This window comes from Rhinolophus hipposideros (genome assembly GCF_964194185.1).
Source record: "Rhinolophus hipposideros genome assembly, chromosome: 23".
In the NCBI taxonomy this organism is placed as follows: Eukaryota; Metazoa; Chordata; class Mammalia; order Chiroptera; family Rhinolophidae; genus Rhinolophus; species Rhinolophus hipposideros.
Genome location: NC_138069.1, coordinates 8672049 through 8695767, shown reverse-complemented (window position 1 = coordinate 8695767; position 23719 = coordinate 8672049). Strand labels below are relative to the sequence as shown.

At 37.2% G+C, this 23719-nt stretch overlaps 2 protein-coding genes across 8 annotated transcripts in view; both read right to left on the bottom strand.

Annotated features, from left to right (window-relative positions):
* Positions 1-23719, bottom strand: part of LYRM7 (LYR motif containing 7) — an 88961-nt gene that overhangs the window by 12643 nt on the left and 52599 nt on the right. The window lies entirely within an intron of this gene.
* CDC42SE2 (CDC42 small effector 2) overlaps positions 1-23719 on the bottom strand; it is a 102269-nt gene that overhangs the window by 73958 nt on the left and 4592 nt on the right. For 2 of the 6 annotated variants that reach the window (XM_081035456.1, XM_081035459.1), the window contains exon 1: positions 16048-16184. The exons of 2 other annotated variants lie outside the window; for them this stretch is intronic. The gene's annotated coding sequence lies outside the window, so the exon portion shown is untranslated. Of the gene's footprint in view, positions 1-15715; positions 16185-23719 lie in introns of those variants that run through there. 2 more of the 6 variants (XM_081035460.1, XM_081035457.1) reach the window with 2 other exon arrangements.

The window sequence follows — 23719 nt, the reverse complement described above, 5'->3', positions numbered from 1 at the left end:
AACATACCCAATTTGACTAGTGTGACAATGAGACCAATAAGTTTTACAGTAATATTTACCATTAAAGTGAATGAGCAGAACACAAGACAGGGTCAAGATTTTTGGCAGTATATTCTTTAAAAACATATCAATACATAATACTCCACAAATTAGATGTCTGCAACTTTTTAAATTTAAGATGAAAATTTTTAGGTGTCAGTTCTAAAATGTACAAGGAAGGACAAAGCTGCTCAAAAATATTTTAGAGGATACATGTATAAAAAAGTTTAAAGATTACATTAACTTGCTGATACAGAATAGCAGTGCTCTGGAACTAACTAGAATATCAACAGAATATTATCAGCGCTTTAAAAAGAATCATTTTGGAAAGTAGCGGGAGGTGGGAAAAAGGAGACCAACCCTTCACTTTCCGTGCTCTAAAATGCTTAGACCAAAACCTAATTCCTTGCTCCATGTAGTCCACATGCGTCTCTAAAGCAGAGTTAAGCTTCCAAGTCAACGTAACACTCACCAACTGAACACAAACAGTTGCCAGCTGAAGCTATACCCCCAACTCCCTCTCAAACATTTACCAGTGAAAAACCTAATTTATAGTATCTGGAAGTTATTTAGAAGACTTTTTAATGAGATGCTCACCATACTGAATCTACTCAACAGTTTGACATCTCATGAAATATGGGAGGTATATTTTCTGATAGAAAAGCACACTAGCTTACAGCACTCACTCAAAATTTTCAGGCAATAAAAAATTTTTTTTAGAAAGCTTACTATCAAAAAAGCATACATCTTTTTATTCTGGATTATAAGGGGAAAAGCTACAATTACCAGCTCATACACTCTTTTTAAAGATTAACACAGCTTCTCCTATGTTGACAAAACAATAAACTGAGGAAGCATTATTGAATAAAAAGAGACATTTAAATTATGTATTAATTCTATTCTATTAAAAAAAGCCAGCAATTAGAGAAAAAAGTAAGAAGATTTTATAGTTATATCCTTTGGCAACATTTTACCTATTCAACCCAGAGAAAAATACACTATTAGTTTGAGTTTATTTCCAATTGAAAAATATTAGAATTGACATGCTGCTATATGGAAATAACAGAAATTAACTCACATTAAAGGAAAAGAAAAATTTCTGAACAAATCAAGTCTAAGTAGGGTTTTTTAATTTTATCCCCTTCAAAACATAGTGCACATAAAGCCTCATCACCTAGCACACAGACGGCTTCTGCTGAATGGTGGACGCGTGGAGTTAGTCAAGGAGCACTGGGCATCCATTCTTTCCCACCACTCCCTATACATGCTTTCCTGTACTTCAGGGGCAGGAAAGCTAAAACAAAACAAAACCCAAACAAACAAAAAACTACATTTCCCAGACTTTCCCTTAGAGTTAGCATTAGGAATGTAAGGCAGGTTCTTTCAGAAAGAAGGCCTATGAGATTTGGAAAGCAAAAGTGAGCTAGAGGCTCTTTCTACTGCTCATTTAACTGGTAATCAATGACAAAAACCCACGAATGATTAGAAGCAGCTACAGTAGCTAAACTCTCTAGTCACCAGATTTAAGGATCCCCACAAGCGGTCGGAGCACCACATTCAGCATTCCTATGACTGGTTCCCAGTGTCAGCTTCCTGCTCTCTCAGCCATGGTCTTAACGTTCGTGAATCTGTTAGTCCAGTGATAGGCCTTTACTCCAGCTCTTCCAGACTCATCCAATGAGTTTGTACGTACCAAATTCCCTGTATAAAATATCTTTCTGCCTGAAAATCCTGGTGTTTTTTTCTTACAACAAATTCTGACAGACACACTACTGTTCATTAAGTTTAGAATACATATTACCAAAAAAAAAAAAAAAAGAATACATATTACCTACATTTATCCCCCCTCCCCAGTACAAGTCCAATACAGAAGAATTAGTGTTATTCTACACCATCATTATAAACTGAAAATCTAAGGTCCATATGAAGAACTACAAGTTCTCTTACCTGTTGTCTGAAATGATTTTATTTATAATATATAATTATTGGATTGACATAAAATAACATTCCTAATAATGAATAATCCTGCTTTTCTTGGCTGAATAAATTTATGTCAGTAATATACAAAGCTACAACTGTGGTCATTTTAAAAAATTATTTTACTCGTTATAAAAGAAATATATGCTTGTTGTGAAAAGTATGGAAAAATATAAAACTGTTTCAAAAATTTGATAATCACTATCCCCCCAAACCTAAACTACATACACTAAATTACAGTTGTATATGTAGAATTTTGTATCCTACTTTAGGACTCTGACAATCATTTCCACTGGAAACTCTCCATAATAAATTACTAATGGATGGTAAATGCTTTAGTACCTCTTTACTGAAAATTTAAGTAATTTTATATTGTCCTTGAATACAAATAATCCTTCACAGAACATTTCTAGATAGAAAGCTTTTTTCTTTTTTAAACCAATAAATGGGGTTTTTAAAAATTTTTTTTATTGGGGAACAGTGCGTTTCTCCAGGGCCCATCAGCTCCAAGTCTCTGTCTTTCAACCAAGTTGTGGAGGGCGCAGCTCACTGGCCCATGTGGGAATCAAACCACTGAGCCATCCACTCTAACCAACTGAGCCATCCAGCAGCCCTAGAAAGCTTTTTTTAAGGATAAACAAAACACGGTATATTCATAAAACAAAACATTCAGCTATAAAAAGGAATGAGTACTGACACATATTACAACATGGATGAACCTTGGAAAACATATGATAAGTGAAAGCCAGTTACAAAAGGCCACGCATTTCCTGTACTGCTGGTGGAAAATAACATAGTACAACCACTTTGGAAAACAGTCTAGCAGTTCCACTTCTAGGTATATATTAATACTTAAGACAAATTAAAACAACCACACTAAGTTGTACATAAACGTTCATAGCAGTACTATTCATAATAGCCAAATTATGAAAACCACCCAAATATCCACTAACTGATGAATTAGGATAAATAAAACTGTGGTACGTTCATACAAGTGAATAACATTCAGCCTTGATAACAAGAGAATGAAGTGTTGATACACGCTACAACAAAGATGGACCTTGAAACATTACGCTAAGTGAAAAAAGCCACTCACAAAAGGCCACATATTGTATCACCCCATTTATATAAAATGTCCAAAAGAGGCAAACCCAGACAGACGGAATACAGATTGGTGGTTGCCTGGGGCAGAGGGGAAGGGAGGAATGGGGAATGACTACTCATTTTTGGTGGGTGATGAAAATATTCTAAAATTAGATAATGGTGATGATGGTTGCACAACACTGACTTATATACTTTAAAAAGATGAATTATGATGTCAATCACTAATTTTTTAAAGGTGGTGAGTGTTGTTTATTAAAGGAATCTGTGAATTACGATTGACCTCAATTCCGATGTGGGTGGAACTGACACACCAATACTAAGCAATTCTCCAATACCAGCTGGTGTCCTACACTTCATCTCAATTCTGACACTGCCTACCTAGAGACAGCATCAGATCCCACAGGCTAAGGGCTCAGTCCCCAAGACTGCCCCCTCCCCCTACAGAGGCCAATCATAAATCCAGGTTATCACCTGTGTTTCTTGAGTTCCCACGAACCCCTTCTCAAGTTCGCTTAATTTGCTAGAGCGGCCCAGAAAATGCTAAGAAATATTTTATTAACTAGATTATTGGCTTATTATAAAATAATGTAATTCAGGTACAGCCAGGTGGAAGAGTTGCATTCGGCAAGGAATGGAGGAAAGGGACACGAAGATTCCATGCTCTCTTATCATCTCCCATCATCTCCACGCATTCACAACCCAGCTCTCCAAACCCCGTCCTTTTGGGGTTTTTTGGAGGCTTCATTGCCCAGGCATGATTGATTAAAGCATTGGCCACTGTCAAGTCAATCTCCAACTTCTCTCGCCCCCCCCATCCCGAGGTCAGAGGGGGGAGACTAAAAGTTCCAACCCTCTAATCACAAGGTTGGTTCCCCGAGGCAACCTGCCCTCATCCACAAGTGCTTTCCCCCCAAAAAAATCACCTCATTAACACAACAAAAGATACTTTAATGACTCTCAACACTTAGGAAATCCCAGGGGTTTTAAACAGCTCTGCCAGAAATGGGGATGAAAACCAAATATATATTTCTTAATTATAAATCACAATATCACATGAATTATCTCTCTAAAGTCGTCATTAAATAAGAAAATAACCTCCCTCAAAAACAAAAAGGAGGGGAGGAAATGGGTTATTTCCTTAGGGTATACTCGGGAAGGCAGAAATACTCCTCTTTGATCTGCGCCAAAATGCTTTTGAAAAGTGTTCTACAGATTCATAGTCCCTCCAGCAATTTATTTATTAATACTACATACAGCACCGTACTCAGGTGAATTAGCACCATTTATTAAATCTTAAATCTGATGAGAAACTTGTTACTATTATTAATGTCGAACACTTTTTCCATATTTTAGTCTCATTTTTCTTTTGCAAAGGGTCAGTTCTTAGCCTTTCAAATAGACATCTTCATGCATACAATTGTTATACTATACACAGTGCTTCAATTTCTCAGGAAACAGAAATTAGTTACTTTCTTACCATTTCTGTCAGCAATAATTAATTCATCCTAACTCAGTTCTACTTCAGTTTTTATCTTTAAGACTTTACTGGAAGTCAAAATACTTTTCTAAATAGTCCCAAGAACCACTCTCCTCCTCAGACAGTAAAAGGACACTACACATGAGTCCACCTGAGTTTACATGTATTTCCACTTTCCTGACAGCATTCACTTTCAAGTGAAAAGTCCAAGTGACTCCCAAGATATTTTAAAACAATATGGAGTAGAAAGAAAATGAGACATTTATTAACACTTTCTACAGCCACGTACTTCATGTGCACCTTATTTGACCCTAACAAGCCTATTACCCTCACTTAACGGATAAAGAAAATAAAAATCACCAAGGATAAGAGCTTGACACTCAGCAAATATGTGGCAAAGTTAGGGACCAAAACTAATGTGTGCCTGATTCCAAACTCCACATCCTTTCTGTCACTTCCCAAGCACCTAAACTCTGAAAAATCAGAGAATGCTTTGAATACTAGTTCTGTCACTTACTGTGAGACTAATTTCTAAGCTTCTTTAGAGTGTATGTACCATTTGCAAAAACAAGGTCATTATTAACAAAATAAATACAAAAACTGGAGACTAAAAATTCACTGTGAAATGAAAATTTAAAAATACCAATTTTTTTAAAATAGCAAAATGCATGCAAAAATTCTAAACACTTTTCTTGAATTTATATCAAAATTCACTTTACCTTCCAACAAGCAGAGGCACTTGCATACCCACTTACAAACATGGGATGGATTACTAACCAGGTGAAAAACATTTGTTTTAAGGACTGACCGTCTCCACTTATCTATAACTGCATCATTTCTCAGTAGAAAACCCCAGATAAACTACACTGCTTTTTACTTTTTACCACATGAGAAATGTGTTCAGCAATATATGGACCATACAGGAAGCAGTAGCAATGGCTATGTTAGGTACTTAAAAAGAGAAAAACTGCAGGAGCTGTGAGCAAGCAGCAATACAACACAGAACAAGACAAGGTCAAAAACAATGAAAACAAGGCAAGAAATCAGTGGTCTACTCCACCCTAGATAATGGATACCACTGTGGTAAAGGAAAAGTCATTTAAATTATACAACGCTTAAAGAACCCTTGATTAGCTTAGAAAACTACTACTGTAAGGCCCAAACATCTACTTGACAAGATTGGGACTGACTTCCAAAAGATGCAATACAGCAATATTTATTGCCGATTCTTTGGCAAGAATTTTCACATTCATGAAACAAAAACCAACTATTAATACACGAATTCTTATACTAAATTTTTTCCCCAAGAACTCCCTCACTCCTCATTCTGACATACCTAATAAAATTGTCATAATTTGGATAGAGAAAAGCCTTCAATAAAACACATAAAACAATAAAACACATTTTTCTTCTGAAATTATTTTAACATTAAGGCATCAATAGGACTTGTGGCAGACAAAAATAAGAACGTATCTACAGCCCCATACTTTACCCTAATTATACTGTACATAGAATCATGTACTGTTTTCCCTAGCTGGTATAATACAATCAGGCTATTGTGCAATGGTAAGAGGGCGCTTAAGAAAAAAATTACTGCTGAAGTAATTCTTGTCTCGAGGTGACTTACCACATTCTACTCTCCATAAACACCATTGTTTTTAATCACAACTGTACTTATAGCTTTACCCTCTGTCAAACAAAAATTTCACTTTCCAATAGGATCATTTCAAACTGAATAAAAAGTAATGCTTTTATGATCGCAATATTTGCTAAAGTGAGATGTTATAGAACAGTATGTGTACAAAGATCTTACTTTTGTGAAATTGCCACCAGTGATTATCTCAGGGTGGTAGGATTATGGATATACTTTTTTTCTTCAGTGTGTATGTATTTTCTGCATTAAACACAAGGGTTTTTTGTGTTTTTTAAGTGCTTGTGCATAAGAGACAGAACAATTTGAGTTAAAGTATAAGAAATCTAGGTGCCATATTTTAATTCAGTATCACTAGTTGAAATCCACTTATTCAGAGTAAATGTAATGCAAATATTGCTCAAAAAATGTTAGTGAAATCGCCTAAGCCAACAAAGTTCAATTTTTAAACAATAAATTTCCTCAGATAAGAAAATGGTGCTTATAAGAAAGAAGTAACTTCATGTGTCTTTATAGAACTGAAAGGGGTTTGGAAATGGCCTGGAATGTCCAGGCAATCATAGGAAAGACAACAAGGAAAAATTACTAACTTGAGAAACAGGACAATATCATTTCACTGAGTTAGATACACTGATTATAGAAGATATCACAGAGCAGCAGAAAGTAAATGATCAGAGAGGGTAGGTCAACACTTAGAGAATAATGAGCAAAAGAAGAGAGAAAAAAGCCAGAAAGAAAAATAACTGAACTCAGGCGTATTTATGTAAATCATTCTGAAAAGCAAATGAAAAAAGTTATCTAATAATACCGGGAATGTCAAAAAAAAGTATACAAATGGACACTGTGGTCAGTGTTGTTCAGCAGTAGTTTGCTGTAATCAGAAGTGTCTGGACACTGATCGTAACCACTTTGAGCACCTCCTGTAATTGCAGAAGTCAAATGTGACTTGTATTCATCTTTTGTCATTGGTATTGAGTATTACAATTTTAATAGTTTTTTCCTTTCTTAAAATGTATATACATATTTTTGGCATCCTCTGTATATAACTCAAATTGAATCATCTCTACTTTCTTCACTAGAAAAAGAACACCTTTCAATGGGCTTAGTTCTCATTAGCAAACTCAAGAACCGACCCCCCCCCCACCCACCCCCCCCACCCCCCCCCCCCGCCCCAGGCATCTCAAGGTCTTCTTTGCCTGCTTTGGAATGAACTAGTTCAACAATTAGGTATACAGTTAAGCAATTAATGTACAAACATATAAATAGCCAATTTTTACAAATTAAATGAATCTAGAAGTAATCATCAGATGTGAAATGAATGCAACTTTGAAAAACAAATAAGGTAAAGAAAGCTCTGAGGTAATTTCACCGAAGAAATTGTCATTAAACCAAATTAAGTGACTCTACTAGGTTAAACTACAAGAAACTACCAATATTCAAGCATTATTTTGTCTATAAAATCAATTTCAGATGGCCCCACCCAGTGATCTGCTGGTAAATACTTAAGAACCACCACTCTGGAATAAAGGCCCTGATTGGTAGCTTTTGCTGATTCCCATGTTGCAAATAGTCCCAGCATAGCCAGTTTCAAGCTGCCAACATGATGTAACTGAAGAGTTGGAGAGACGCACATGCACCATCAGCTCACCACCTCCTGCACCACCTATACTCTGACTGAAGGATCAGCAGTTCCCCAATTTTCTCATCCTTTTCCAAAACAGACTTTTGTCAGAATAATCCAGTTTCCTACTTTCTTAGAATACACTTTTGACATTTTAAAATGTCAGCACATTAAAATTCATTCACAAAAAAGAACAGATGAGATTGGTACCTTGTTTCATTCACTCAATACTTTTTCCCACCAATTTGGTGACAGGTATGTATTGTTCTGGGCATTGTGGACAGCAAGGAACAAGACAAAGGAGTCCCTGCTCTCATAAAACTTATAACCTATTTGGGGCCACAATAAAAAAATTTGAAATACATAATTTCAAGGACTGACAAATGCTATAAAGAAAGTAAAACAGTGATGGAGGGCTATTTTAAACTGGTGAGGAAATGAGGTGATATTTAAACTGAGATCTTAAAGGGGTCAACCTTGCAAAGATCTGGGGGAGACCATTTCAGACAGAGAAAACTAGTGTCAATGCCCTAATTCAAGAACAAGCATGGCGTGTTTGAGAAACTGAACAGTTAATGTGGCCAGGAGCAGCAAGCAAAGGTGAGAACGCTGAGAAATTGTCAGAGCCTCATCCTATACAGTGTGAGTTTGTATTTTGGGGGTGACTTTGGTTTATATTTTATTCTGAGTGGATTGGGGATAGTTTGATAAATGTGTTGAATGAATGGATGAATGAATGCATACTTTAATGTATTATTTTAATGACTCTATATGGGACTTAGGTCACAGCCTACTAAATGCATTCACTTTCCTCCATATGATCATTTTGGTTACTGCACAATCTATCCAGAACACGATGAAGTTAAAGCAGTATGGCATGGTAGGCCTCAAACTATGAAAATAGCTGAAATAAACGTAGTGGTAGGACTACACATCCATTCAGAAGTATTTTATTAATCCAAAATGGGTATTTCGCATGTGAAATGCTAATATGAGTTCAGGTAGGTCAATGTCAAATTCAAATGCATATGACCTTATTACTCTACAAAATAGAAAGACTAATTCAAAACCGTAAGCAAACACCATATGTCACCCAAAATATCTTTACCTGGTATGTAAATAAACTTTTTAAATATTGTAATAGTTGTGTTTTAATATGAAAATTTTTATATTTTAATTTCATACTCTAATATGAAAAATACCAAATGTGATTTATAAATATTACTTAGGAGTTAAAGTAAAATATCAAACATATACAAGTTTAAATTATATTTGCATATCACAAAAACTGTAAAGATACATATAAATACATGTCCACACCTCTGCGCCATGAAAATTAAGTCCACATTATGGCCATGTAAAAGTCCATAAAACAAGTCAATCAAGACATAAATTACTGCATATTACACAAAAATAGGGAAGTGTTTGGATGATTTATGGAGCATAATTTATGCTTACACATGAACAATTATCTATCCATTCTGGAACTTTTACTAAGTTATTTATTTCAACAATCTATTTAAAGAACTTTCTTTTTAAATCAACCAACAGGAAATGAGACCTATAGCTTAGGGAAAAAAGTTTAAAAAACCTTGTCATAGCAGAATGAAATACTGAAAGTTTACATAATTAATATCCCTTGCACTGTCATTTCCCACCTAAATATCAGTTAAATTGCAGTTTTAAAAAATTCATTTAAACATATTCAAGCATTTTTCACTTAAGAGCACAAATATTTATATTTATATGCATATAATAGTATTCTCAATAGAGTTGTGTACATTAATGTAGCTAGCTACTAGCTTACCACAGAAATACATTAAATGTATTTAAATGCCCCCCATTTTTTGAGGGGGGAGTAAATAGGCAGTACAGTACTGATAGAACAAGGCATATTAATAAATTTTTGTGCAATGAACATCCCTCCCTAAAACTATGAGACTTCTTTCTATTTCAGCTTTCCACAAAAAAACAAAAAATGCTAAAAATATTATCAGGTAACTTACTTTCTTAGTAGTAGCAACTGATTGTTTTTAACAAAAGTTTTGCAATAGGAAAGCAACAAAGTTGTGGCTCCCAATATCATTTGAGCCCATACCCCTAATAAAAGAAAGGTATAATATAATCTAACTTATGAAATGCCCAAGTCCATGTAAATCACCAATACTCAGAATTCAAGAAACATAGCCTAAAATAAATATGGAGCAAGCCCAAAATAGATTTAAGTGTTGTCACCCTACTTCCAAATCAGGCTTTTTTTTTTTAATTATTCCATTTATCTTATCTCTGTTCCTTTCCTACCTTCTCTGTCCCTTACCATTTTCCCGTGTATTTTCACAGAACACTGCCCTGTGCTTTAGAAGTTGGGGCAACTTAAAGGAACCAGCGAAAGGAACTCGTAGTGTCCCAGAAGCAAAGCAAAGAAAGGTTTCAAAAAAAATTATCACCCACATCAAACGCCACTGCTACTTCCAGTGAGATTAGGAACAAGGACCGACTAGGGAATTTATCACCAAGGACGTCACTCGTAATCTCAACAAGAGCAGTTACAACAGTGGAAGAGAAAAAACCTGATGGCAGCGGATCCAAAAGGGACGGTGAGTACTGCCGCCCACAAAAACTCTCTCGGAGAGTAACTGAAGAAAGATGCGGTGTTGGGAGGTGTTTGGTTTCTGTTATTTTTAAAGAAGAGCAGTATTTCAGCGTATCCATATGCTGATAGGAATAACCCAGCTGTAATGGGAAACACTAACGATGCAGCTCACGAGCGGGCAGAAGAATGGGTTGAGCACTGAAGCCATGCAATGCTCTTGAGGAGAACGGAGTAAGAACCAAAGGCAAGAAGGAGGTGACAGTCACAGAACAATAGGAAATGCAGAGGATAGACACAGATGCAAAGAGACATGCAAAGTTTTCTTCTGCTTGCTTTCATTTTTAATATACAGGAAACAAGGTCATCAGCTGAAAAAGAAGAGCAGAAATGAGGTGCTAAAGGTCTGAGAAGTGTAAAGCAGTCAGTCATTTAGGGGAGTGAGAGAGTAACTGGGCAGCACGAGGGCCTTCCTGAGGTCAACACAGGAATTTAAAAGAACATGCCATCATGAGTGCACTTTCCTTAAGACACATTCAACTGCCAGGAACAGGCTAGAGGGCGGGGGACATAGTAGGTGAGTACAATGAAACAAGTGCTACGAGGGAACTGAGGGGGTATAAATGGGAGAAATTATAATAGTGAACCATGGATTCAAAGCAGAGTAAATATTCAATGAGGACATGGGGGAAGGGGAGCCTGGGATAGTAAAAATATGGTAGCAGCAATGGATTGTAGGTCCCAGACACGAAGTACTGTTCAAGTGGGGGTACTTGACAGAAGGAGCCGGAAAACTGGATGATGAGGCCCTGGTGGAATGCTTGAAACTGTGTCATACGAAATAACCTTCATAAAGTACAGGTGGGTATGGATAAAATGTTACAGAACTACCTTAAAGACTAAAGCAAAAAGTGCTGCAAATGAGAGAAACTAGAAGACTGAGAGACTGGAGTAGAAGAATTGTATCACAGAAATTGCAACTGGAGGATTGCAGACAGAGTCCCAGGAAAACCATTTCCAGCACTCCTGGAGAAAGAGTAAGCTTTGAACAACCTGACCAACTCGGAAGGCGACAATGGCAGATGACTCTCGCATGAGCCACATTAAAACCTACCTTTTCCCCCAACCCCCTTTCCCCACTGAACTGAACCCTGGCACACTGAAGAGAAGCTGGCAAAGCACAAAGAGAAGGCTACTAGGATTCTTCCTCTAAGCAGGCTTCCAGGCATGAAGCAGTTCTGAGCTAGGAAGAAAAGTTCCAATTTGTGTAAGAGGTTGAACACTGATTATTATACTGAACTGTACCTTCCAATAACTGAAATAAGACTATGATTGACAAGTGAGCAGAAGACTTTTTACTGCCTAAAAAGTCGCTAGAAAAACTAATTTTCCTAAAAACTCATGGAGAGGCAGAAAAAGACTTACCCTAAATATAAGGAGGGTTCAAAGGTTCATTCAGTGAGAGAACGTCATTTTCTGCTTAAACTTTATCAAGTCCCACCCACTGAACATACATACCAGTTCCACAAATATCCATGGGTTCCCACTATGTACCAGGTGCAAAATATACACAATGCTGAATACACGAAAATTTCATTTTTGCTTTAGTAAGCAAAAAGTGAAAGTAGATTAAGTCAAATGAAACAAAATGATATATATGTTTAAGGACAAGATGCTTACAAAAATCCTCAAATATATGGTGATGGAAGGAGAACTGACTCTGGGTGGTGAACACACAATGGGATTTATAGACGATGTAATACAGAATTGTACACCTGAAATCTATGTAAATTTACTAACAATTGTCACCCCAATAAAATTAATTTAAAAAAAAAAAGATGCTTACAAAAATCCAATCATTAAGGTTTAATAAGAAATCTTAGCATGAATTTCTAAGTGGGTAAGCTACCAAGTGGAAATAAAAGTTTTTATCATTTAGTTGTTTCAAAGACACCTAAATTTAACATGGACTTATCTAATGCTTTCTAGGAAAAAAGGGGTTTGTTTTACCATAATCCATTTTGACTAAAATATATTTATAAATATTTTACAGTGTCAGGATAAAAACAATTACCAAATCTTTGGCTTTCAGTTCAGAAACTCCCTGAATGATGTGGATGGGGCCTCACAGCACTTTCCACTAAATGCTGCTCTGTTCATTCTTTGCTATATTATACAAAGGTTCAAGTATACCTAATCTTTGAACTAAGGTAGCAGGATGCATAAAGTTAATTATTAGTAAGCTAAATTCCAAGTTTTTCCAGGTAGTACGAAAAAAATCAGAATGCCCTCACCTCACTAGTAAGTATTAAGGATAAGCGCAGGTTTCACTCAGTTCCTCTCAAGAATGCACGGGGAACCCATAATGTCTCCCTCTGAGACAGATCTAAAACATTACTAACATTTAACCTTCAATAAAATGTTAAAATATTTCTTTCATGAGAACTGAGATTAAGAACACTAACAGATCAAAATATTCATTTGAGATCGTGAGAAAAATCTTATAAAGTCTCAAGAAAATATCTCAGACTCATCCTAAAGCAGATGAGAAACCTATTCATGATAAAATAACAACCGGGACATAAAAACATAATAGCAACCTATCCTAGAGAATAAGTGTGAGAAATTAGTTATAAAGCACTTTGGAAATGTTTTATACAAATGCTAATTGATCCTCTCTCACAATCTATATGGGCAAATATTGGCAAATATGGGCACAGCTGCAATATGCTTTAACAGCATCATTCTTAATCACTTTATTAATTATACCTGATAAACACTTTCTAAATAATCCTAAAGGATCTTACAAAAAAATGAACCCTCAGCCCCAAACATACACACACTCCAACTGAAGAAAGGATCAACATTTCAAATATTCCAAAAGTTATAAAATAGGATGATCCTAGAATTTATTTAGACTCAGAACATTATGAACTAATACTCCAAGTAGGAATAATGCTTTGAAAACATTTATAGTATTATTTTAAGGTACAAAAAAAATAGCCATTATGGGTTCTAATTTCTTGGAAAAATTAATTTAACGTGTCAAGGCTGTCTATTGTCAACAACTCTGCTGAAGTTCTTATCCAAATAAAATATGCTAAGCATTTTTTTATTCGACATATCACACCCCACTAACATTGTTCTTCATCACTATAATCATTTACTATCGTTTCTCATCAACACCAGACTATGTATCAACAGTATATTATCAAATAACTCTTCCTATAAAAAATATACATTTAAAGAAAACCTATCATAACTCTCTACCTCTAAAATTTAAGGAATTACTTCCCTCATTCCTAGGAACAACAATAAAAAGCAAACAGCCAATAAGTCTAAAATTCTGAAAATTCTATTTAAATGTATACATTATCTTCAACAATGTATAAGGCCTTACAAACACTGGTGAGTCAAAAGCGTCCACCCTAAATTCAAAGGCTATCTGTAAAAAAATTATTCATCTATATTGTTTTGTTAACAATCAAGATTGACTTTGGAGCACATTAATTTGGACTTCTGAAAAGGCTAAGTAAGTACTATATCATATGTAAAAAAAAGACAAAAATAGGCAATGCAACCTTATGTTCAGAATTAATAAATGCAATACTACAAATCCCATCCTCTTTTTAGAAAGCAATTTTATTGCTTTAGAAAGCAATCTATCAGTTGTAACACTAGAGGGAAAATCCAAGTATGGAACCACAAATTATTACTACATCCTTCCCTTTTCAGTACTATCAACTCAGTATTATTTGTAAATGGTGAATAAAAGGTCAAAGTAAAATTTCTGAAAAGGTTATTTATTTAAAAATATGTCTTATGCAAAAGGAATCCACTGTTTCTCCTTGGCGATTTTTATAAATAGGTAATGTTCCATAGCAAAGATTATTTACAGAAAACAAAACCAAAAGTACATTACTCTTCAATCAATACACTGTACCAAAATCACCTAATATGGGAGAGGGTGAGAATAAAAATGTTAGAACTCTTCCACCCTTCATTTTACAATGTAGACATTTTATTAAACTGACAATATGAAAATATAACCCAATAATCTTAGCCCTAGAGTTACTTTTTACCCTTTAAACAGACTGTTATGGATCTACACTTCCTGCAGCTTCACCTGTCATCCTTCCTAACTGTAAGACATTCCTCATTTGCAACATCGATAATGAGGAAAGAACTCCATACTCAAGTTTAAAAAAAGAATAACTGGGTTTTGTTTGCCCCTAAACACTCGGTATGCAAGTACATAATAGGCGCTTAATGAGTACCTGCTGAGTAAATGGTGAGGTTTAATTATTATATATTAATGCAACATTAGTTTTCTTTCCCCCCAAGTTGAGAGTTCTCCCTTGCTCAAAGAGCAACTCAAGACCATGTCACGGTCCTTTTAAAAGCACATAAACTTCTTTATTCATAATGAAATTGAAAGCTGGGTCTCAAAAGAACAAAGTACAATTCAAGCACCTCTGATCTTCTCCATTCTGTTGAAAGAAAATCAGAAATGAGGCTTATTTTTAAGAAACAGAAAATGTCTACCAACTTTCAAGATGAAAAATTCCACATTTCAAACATTTTCTATGCTTGTAATATGGGTAATAACTGATCATTCATCAACAGTATGTATAGATGGGGTAAAAACACAAGCATATACACGAACTACATGTCGTTTCCCAATTTTTTTCCTTAATTTGAATCAAGTGGGTATGTGCCTAAATTTCACTAGACGTTGAGATCAGCTCTGTATGTTTCAAGATTCATTCATTCATTTACATATTTTACTGAGCATCTACTATATGCCAGGCCCTTTAACAAAACGTGTAAACTTTGTAAACTGACCATCAGCACCGAATTCCCCTACAAAAGGTTGTTGTTTAAAATTGGAGCTAAAGAGGAATTGCAATGTTGTTTCATGTACACAAGAAGTCAGCCTACTGGAGCTTCTTTTCAGCTATTACTGCGGCATCAGCGAGCCGCTACCTACCACACCCGTTACCAAAAATCGCAACTAAAGCACAAGCTCTTGGGTAAAACAACCTGTAAGAGTAGCACGAGCTCCTCCGGGGAGGGGGTCGGGGCTTTCTCTCCGGGGCCCAAATGGAGCCGCGGCGCGACCCGCGGCAGGAACGCACTGGACGCCTCAGGCTCGTCCCGGAGCCGGAGCAGCGGGTCCCCGCCCCTCACAAGCCCTCACCTGGAGGACCCGGGCCCTCTCCGCCCGCCCCCTGCGAACCCTCCCGACTTCCAGACCTGCAAAGTTGGGGGAAGGGGGGTCTTCATATCCATTTTACATCGGGCGGGCGGCTAGCTTCCTCAGCCGCCCGGCTGCCGTGAATTCTGAGCAGGTAACCATTTCTCGGAGGGAATGGAAGACAAACCAAAGGAAGGGTCCGCAGGAGGACCTCGCCCAGACCTGAAAATGGAGCCGCAGGCTCAGCCCACTGCCCGCAGCGGGCAGGGCCGGGCCGCGCTCGCCCCGGAGCCCTCGGCGCCAGGGGTTCGGGGCTTCGGGCCCCCGCCCACGGGGCCGCGACGGCTAGGAGTGTGGGCCGGCGCGCAACCGGGACCGGCGCCGCACTCACCGTCGCCTTTGTCTCGGCCGCCCGCTCCGGCCGCAGCCGCTCTCGGGGCCGGCTCCGCGGCTCCTGCCTCCCCCACGCCCGCAGCTGCGCTTCCCGGCGCACTCGCCGCTTCCTGGCCCCGCCCTCCCCGCCCAGGCTCGCGTGCAGGCGGGGCGAGGGGCGGGGCGCGCTCCGAGAGTCACGAGCGGGGAGGGGGGGGTGCCGCGCCGCCGAGCAGCCAGCGCCGCGCAGGCCCCGCCCCCTGGCCGCGCGGGGCATGGACTCTGGCCCGGACCTCCGCGCCGCGCCGCGCGCTTCGGCTGCGCGGACTAGGAAGTCCCCTCCGACGCGAGCGGAGGGCCGAGAGCCGGGCTGAAACCCGCGCGGGAAAGGACGCGCCGGAAAATGGCGACCAGGGCTGGGTGGGAGCGCGCGGGAGCCCCCCCCCCCCACCCTCGGGCAGGCGGCGACGGCTCGCGCCCCTTCCCCATACAGCGCGGAGGGGCGGCGCCTACGCTCCAAGGGGAGCCGCGGACGCTCCCAGGCAAGCGAGTTTGGTGCTGAGCCTGTGGATTAATTAATTGTCGTTTGGTTGTGGCAGTTGGGAGAGAGGGGCCCTGAAATCATGGGACCACTTTTTGTTGTTGTTGTTAATATAAATATCTGAATTGATGAATCCGTCATTAATTGGCTTACAGCCGAGAACTACACCTGGCATTTGAAATGTGTGAAATTAGTCGTCTACTGGAGCAGACTCCTTTCACTGTACATTTTATATATCCCAGAATTCAGAAACAGAAGAGTGCCCCTATCTAGCAGACAACACTCCACTGAAACGTCTACAAGTTTAAAAACCTACAGTACTTGGAATATAATACAGAAATGTACATCTTCCTCATCTCGAGTGATTACCTTAGTGCAACATTAGTTTTCTACACCCCCCCCCCCACACCCAAGTTTATAGTTCTCCCTTGCACAAAAAGCAACTCAAGACCATGCCACAGTCCTACTCAGTCCTTGCTACTCAGTCCTTGCTCAGGCCAAACTCTTTGGAGTCATCCTTGGCTTCTCATTCTCTCACCTTCACCTCCAATCTTTCAAGCAAGCCTGTTGGTTGTACCTTCAGAATAAATCAGAATCAAGCCACTTCTCACCTGCATTACTTCTGTCTTCTCTGGATGGCCTACTGAATCGTCTGCCTGCCCACAATTAACTGAGTCTATTGTCAAAACAACAATGAGAATATCGTCTTACAAGAAAAGTCAGCTCCTATCTCATCAGGTCAAAATTCTCCAGTGGCTCCCTATTTCATTCGTTATAAAAACTAGTATTTTTACAGTGACCTACAAAGCCGTTGGATTTGCGTTTTCACTTTACCTCTGACTCCAGCTCTGACCACTCATTATTGCTTTAATATTGCTTATTAAACAATATTAAACAGCTATTGCGGGAGCTGTTTCCTCTGCCCTTCCCTCTGCCCCGAATATTATTCCCCAATGTCCACCTTCACCTCTTTTAACTCCTTACTCATATCTCACCTTAGCAATGATGCTTAGCCTTACTGCCCTACCTAAAATTGTAACTGTACCAACCCGAAACTCTCAATCCTTCCTCACTTTTTCTTTTCTTCCCATGACTCTTCAAATCTTGCAACAATCTTTATAATTTATTTTGTATGTTTATCTTTTAGTATCTGTCTTCCCCAATAGAAGATGGGATTTTTGTCTGTTTTGTTCATCTTCTGCTATGAAACTCAAAGGCATGTTAATTCTAAAAATTTCCTAGGACAAACAATACAGAAAATTTTGAACTTAATATATAATTTGTAATCCTTCCTTTGAATTACAGATGTAGTCTCTTGAGTGAATGCCTTAAGTACTAACATTTCTTGTCATTTATTCATAAAGGTTAATATTCATTATGTAAACATTTATTTTCAGACTTTTTATATTTTTTTTGTAACACATTATATGTGATTAAATACTTTAATAATGTCTAATTTCAGTTGCTATTCATACATCCTTTTTTCATACATCCTTTTCTACTCAGTTGCTATTCATACTAGTAGAAAAAAAGTCAATTAAGAAGACCTTCCATTCGATGGAAGGATATCTTTTATATGAAAGGCTATATGTATAATTATTTGCTCAGTATTATATTTATAGCATAGTCTCTTTATACTATATTTAATTTATCCTTTACGATTTAAAATAAAGGTTACAGGTTATCCTTTACAATGTGGATTTTAAAAAATAAAATTAAATAGACAACTTTTGTTTTAAAAAACCATTGACAATGTGTTAAATCAATGTCAAAATATGGTTTGTAATTACAATAATACCAAATAATTTTTGGAGTCAATATTTTGATATGTCTGTACTAGCCTTAGAATTGCTACCAAATAAAATCTTATTCCAAAAGGCCAGGGTTGAAAATAGACACAGTTCACAAAATCTACATTGAAAATACTGCCAAAAGTAAATGCAACTGTTATATTACAAAAGACACTGTTTTGCAAAATTACTAGTCCATAAACAAGAACTCAATAAAACTAATATGGTATACTTGTACCATAACAAATAGTGGGAAAGTTAACACCAAAGACAAAAGCAAGCAATGTGTTGGTCTAACCAACTGCTATCACTTATTCATGAGCTTACATTGCTGCCACAGTGGCCTGATTCTGTGATCTTTTACTTAAATAAATTTTACTTCAAAACTTTTAAAGCAAATGGATTTTTTTCCCCTAAAACCATGCTATAAACATTTTTTTAAAAACTACTTTCTAAAATTTGATACCAGCCATTTCTCACATACAGGAGTGATGATGTATGGAGTCAGAGTCTGGAGTGCAAACTCTAATTAGCTGAGTGACGCTGACCAAAGTCCTTAATCTTTCTAAATGTGTCTTTTCTTCTAACTTAATGGGAGCATAAGAGTATTCACCTCCAAGAACTATTGTGAGAAATCAAAAAGTTCTTAGTCCTGGGCCTGGCACATGCTAAGTGCTAGTAAATGCTAGTTATTATCATTACACAAGCATACAATTAAGCTCATTGCCCTATATTTGTAATACTGAGAAAATGGCTCATAATAGGCCCCAAATGGGATGGTTAGAGTTCTACACCAAGATAGTATAATATGCAATTAAGTGAATATTTTTGAAGCAGCACCACTAACATTTCTTCTACCATCACTATGTGCTAGGCACAATGCTCAGCAACAAAGGAAGCTATGAGAAATAGGACCCAGATTTAGGCTACCTTCACAGTTGAATGACAAGAGACATACTGTTAGTAAATAACTACTTTCAAAGTAGTACAACCATACTTCCTGGTTTGTCAGGGATACCTCTTGTCCTGGCTTAATGGTTATTTGTGTCCCCTTTCATTTTCAATGTGTCCAAGTTTGCATGATAAATTATGTGGTCACCCTAAGTAGAAGTAAGTGTAAATTGCTTTGGGTACAGAGAAAGAACCATCAGTTCTGTGTCATGCTAAACAGACTTAAATTGCTCCTTGAGGTGAACGTCTAAATTGGCCAACTGCCATTCTACCAAAACCAGGAGACATAGCAGCCCTACACAGAAACAATCACAGGGAAGCAGCCAAAATGGGGACACAAAGAAACATGTCCCAAGTGAAAGAACAGAACAAAATTCCAGAAATAGAACTAAACAAAATAGAGGCGAGCAATCTACCAGATGCAGAGTTCAAAACACTAGTTATAAAGATGCTCAATGAACTTAGGGAAAGAATAGATAAACTCAGTGAAACTTTAACAAAGAGATAGGAAACATAAAGAACCAGTCAGAAATAAAGAATACATTAGAGGGAATCAACAGTTGATTAGATGAAGCAGAGGATCAAATCAGTGATTTGGAAGACAAGGTAACAGAAAACACCCAATTCAAACTAAAAAAACAAAAAAAAAATCCAAAAAAATGAGGATAGCTTAAGGGGCCTCTAGGACAACATCAAGCATACCAACATTTGTGGGGGTACCAGAAGGAGGAGAGAGAGAGCAAGGAATTAAAAAACTATTTGAAGAAATAATGACTGAAAACTTCCCTAACCTGGTGAAGGAACTAGACATACAAGTCCAGGAAACACAGAGAGTCCCAAATAAGATGAACCCAAAGAGGCCCACACCAAGACACATCATAATTAAAATGCCAAAGTTTAAAGACAAAGAGAGAATCTTAAAAGCAGCAAGAGAAAAGCAGTCAGTTACTGATTTCTCAACAGAAACTTTGCAGACCAGAAAGGATTGGTAGGAAATACTCAAAGTGATGAGAAGGAAGGATCTACAGCTAAGATTCCTCAACCCAGCAAAGCTATCATTTAGAATCAAAGGACAGATAAAGAGCTTCCTAGACAAGAAAAAGCTAAAGGAGTTCATCAACATCAAACCAGTATTACAAGAAATATTAAAGGGATTTATTTAAAAAGAAAAAGGGAAAAAAACAACAAAAATATGAATAATAAAATGGCAATAACTACAAACCTATCAATAATTACTTTAAATATAAATGGATTAAATGCTCCAATGAAAAGACATAGGGAAGCTGAATGGGTAAGAAAACAAGACCCATACATATGCTGCCTACAAGAGACCCACTTCAGATTGAAAGACACAGACAGACTGAAAGTAAAGGGATGGAAAAAGATATTTCATGAAAATGGAAACAAACAAAGAAGCTGGGGTAGCAAAACTTATATCAGACAAAACAGACTTTACAACAAAGGCTATAACAAGAGACAAAGAAGGACCCAGTAATTCCACTTCTGGGTATTTATCTGAAGACACCCAAAATACTAATTCAAAAATACATATTCATCTTTATGTTCACTGAAGAACTATTTACAATAGTCATGATATGGAAGCAACCTAAGTGTCTCCTGATAGATGACTGGATAAAGAAGTTGTACATATATACAATGGCCATAAAAATAATCAAATCTTACCATTTGCAACAACATGGATGGATCTAGAAGGTGGACTTATTTCACTTATGCTAAGTGAAATGAGTCAGACAGAGAAAGACAAATACCGTATGATTTCACTTACATGTATAATCTAAAAAACAAAACAAACAAACAAGACAAATTCGTAGACACAGAGAACAAACTGATGTTTGCCAGATGGGAGGGGGGTTGAGGGAATAGGTGAAAAAGGGGAAAGGATTAAGAAGTACAAATCGTCAGTTACAAAACATTCACAGGGATGTAAAGTACAGCATAGAGAATATTGTCGATAATACTATAACTATGTATGGTGTCAGATGGGTAGACTTAGGTGATCACTTCATAAGTTATATGAATGTCTAATCACTAAGTTGTACACCTGAACTAATATTGTGTTCAACTGTAATTGAAAAATAAAAAAATATTTAAAAATAAATAATAAATAAAAAAATTGGCCAAGTGGACCAAAAGAAGGAAGAAAGGCAGAAGATTTCATTTTTATTATTCTGAGTCAAAACCAAAGCTTTCCTGTACTTTACAAACTTAGTAAATCCCCTTGACCAATGTTATATGAATAGCTTGGGGATTTCATATTTTTTCCTGAATAACAGGGACACTCCAAGACACAAATGTATTCATTTATTTCTACAACAAATATCTAATGAGCATCTATTATGTATACACGTCAGTGTGATAGAAGATACAAAAAAAGATTTACAAGACACAGTGAAGCACCATAAAATCTAGTGGCAAACATCAGCCATCTTAGCTAATTAGTCAATGAGATAATGAGACACATAGCACATGAAGTGTGATTTGGGGACGGAGAAAAATGAGGAAACACATGGACTTATTGAAAAAGGAGAAAACGATCAATTCAGAGGTGAATCATAGTCCATGGTCCTTTCCGTGACTGAAGCAGCCAAAGGCAGGAGGGGAACCGAAGTAAAACTTTGCTTTACACTTTTACCCAGAGCTGACCCTTGCTGCTCATCAAACCACAAATATTCACTGAATGCCTGCTGTTTGCCAGGTAGCATACCAACTGCTGTGGGAAAACTTAGTATAAAGCATGGCCTTTGTCCTTAATGAAATGTCACACAGCAACATTTGAATAATGAGACACAGTAGCCTTATGAATGCAGTTGAGGGGATCACGGAGGTCTATATTGGTCAGAAAAGGTTTCTTAGAGGGAGGGGAATATGAGGTGGGTCTCCAGGAAGAAGGGAGTCAGGTCAGTGTTTTCTAAACTAGATTGCACACTTCTGGTGGTGTGAGAGATGAATTTTGGGTAATAGGTAATAGTGCACTTAAGAGAAGCAGGGGGCAAGAATGGGGAGAAGTAGTTTGGGTTACATGCAGCTTGCCTAGCTTCAACACATAGTCTATGATGTAATTGCATTTTAGCCCCTCAGGCAAAAAGAAAAAAAAGAAAAGAAAAAGTTAGAAATTGTAGTACAAATACATCTGGGACAACCAGGAACCTGTTGAGAATCACTCTTTGTCAGGTTAGAGACCAGTGACGATGAATTTCTTTTTTTTTCTTCCTTTCTTCCTTTCTTTTTTCCTTCCTTCCTTCCTTCCTTCCTTCCTTCCTTCCTTCCTTCCTTCCTTCCTTCCTTCTTCCTTTCTTCCTTCCTTCCTTCCTTCCTTCCTTCCTTCCTTCCTTCCTTCCTTCCTTCCTTTCTTTCTTTCTTTCTTTCTTTCTTTCTTTCTTTCTTTCTTTCTTTTTTAGCAGTTAACACCTATATATGGCAGGTAATACAGATTTTCCACATGACAGCAGTAAAAGTTTCCTTTGCACACTAAAGTTAAAAACATCAGTCAGCTATATTAACAATGAAATCTCAGAAAAAGGAATTAAAAAAAACAAACAATTCCTTTTGCAATTGCAACAAAAAGAATAAAATACCTAGGAATAAACTTAACCAAGCATGTGAAAGACCTATATGCAGAAAACTATAAGATATTTTTAAAAGAAAATGAAGAAGACACAAAGAAATGGGAAGACATTCCGTGTTCATGGATTGGAAGAATCAACATAGTTAAAATGGTCATATTACCCAAAGCAATATACAGACTTAATGCAATCCCCATCAAAATCCCAATGACATTTTTTTTAAAGAAATAGAATAAAAAAATCATCAGATTTGTGTGGAAACACAAAAGATCCCAAATAGCCAAAACAATCCTAAGAAAAAAAAAAACAATGCTGGAGGTATCATACTCCGCGACTTTAGCTTGTACTACAGGGCAACAATAATCAAAACAGCATGGCAATGGCAGAAGCATGGTATTGGCAGAAAAATAGATACACAGATCAATGGAATAGAATTGAGAACCCAGAAATAAACCCACATAAATATGGACAGATAATTTTTGAAAAAGAAGCAAAAAACATACAATGCAGAAAAGACAGCTTCTTCAATAAATGGTGCTGGGAAAATTGGAAAGCCACATGCAAAAGAATGAAACTGGACTGCTGTCACCATGTACCAAAATTAATTCAAAATGGATCAAAGACTTAAGCATAAGACCTGAAACAATAAACTGCACAGAAGACAACATAGGTACTAAACTTACGGACCTTGAGTTATAAGAGCATTTTATGAATTTGACCCCAAAGTCAAGGGAAGTAAAAGCTGAAATAAATGAATGGGACTATATCAAACTTAAAAGTTTCTGCACAGCAAAAGAAACCATCAACAAAATAAAGAGGCAAACA